This window comes from Pterocles gutturalis, unplaced genomic scaffold, assembly GCF_000699245.1.
Source record: "Pterocles gutturalis isolate BGI_N339 unplaced genomic scaffold, ASM69924v1 scaffold20678, whole genome shotgun sequence".
NCBI lineage: Eukaryota > Metazoa > Chordata > Aves > Pterocliformes > Pteroclidae > Pterocles > Pterocles gutturalis.
In genome coordinates, this window is record NW_010118556.1 from 4,295 (window position 1) to 5,537 (window position 1,243).

Below are 1,243 nucleotides of genomic sequence, written 5' to 3' on the forward strand. Positions count from 1 at the left end.
CTGGACACCCAGACCATAACAGCACCTGGGGAGACGGTGCGCAGCGTGATGCCACGCTCACTCCCCCTGGACCCATTTCCCAACCTTTTCGATGTCCCTTTTCTGGTGTTTGGGCACCGTCACTAGGTGATAGCAGGTCAGGCTGGGGCCAAAATGTCAATTTTGGCAAGAATTAATTTCCCTTGCAATCGGTGACTAATGGAAACATCACCTTGAATTAAAAAAAAAAAAAAATGCCAAGCAAGCATTTGCACTTGCCAACTGTTTGCAGCTTTGCATTGCAACACGGGCTTGCTGCATGAAACCCAGGAAGTGAAACTGCCTGCGATTAATTGCCGGGCGCCCAGATCAAAGGCAGCGCAGCAGCGCGGGCAGGGGAGAGCTGCCGGTTTACAGCCAGGCAGCTCCACAATGGCTTACTTGTAACATGCTCAAGGAAATCTGCCCCTGCCATCCTGCCTGTGACCCGCTGTGGCTCGAGAGGCAGCTTTGCTTATTGATTTTTTTTTTCCTTTTTTAAAAAAAAAAAAAATGTTTTCCCGCCTGTTCTTTGGATGCCACTGTTCAAACCCCCAAAGGCTTTTTCCCTTCTCTCTTCTTCAAATTTACTCCATTCACTTGTGGACTGTGCTAGCGTGAAATATTTTCACCCAAAGGGTGATTTAAAGGAAAAAAAAAAAACCAAGTGCCTTTTAAGAGAGATTTAAAAAGAGAGTTACCGCCTCAGCTGTAGCCAGGCTGCCGCTTAAAAACTAATCCATCTGCAGCCACTTACGAAAGCGGGAAGGGAGCGAGCTGTGCAGGTTCATAAAGCACAGATCGTCCCAGGCAAACTCGATTGCTGCCTTTAAAGAAATTACAGGGTTGCTGGACAAAGGGATGCGATCGGTTTAATTTATCTAGGCTCAAGCGAGGCGTTCTGCTTCACTCCTACAGGGAGAGAAATAGCTGGAAGGATGCTGCCCGGGCTGGAATAGCGTCATCATGTGGATGGGAAAGCAGTCGAGACCTGAAACAGGGTAGTTCGGGGCTGGTATTTCCCGACGTGCTGTGGGCTATCCCTTCCTCCCTTTCTCAAGGGAGGGGACCCCAAAGTTTTGGGGATGCACATGGGGTTCGTTGCTGCTTGCCCACATCCCAGGCAGTAATGGAGGCTGCCTGCGGGATGAGTCACTGCTCGCTGCCGCTGCCAGGAGGGTTTTATTTCGGTGGTTTTTTCATCTCCCTCTCTTGGACTTTATTC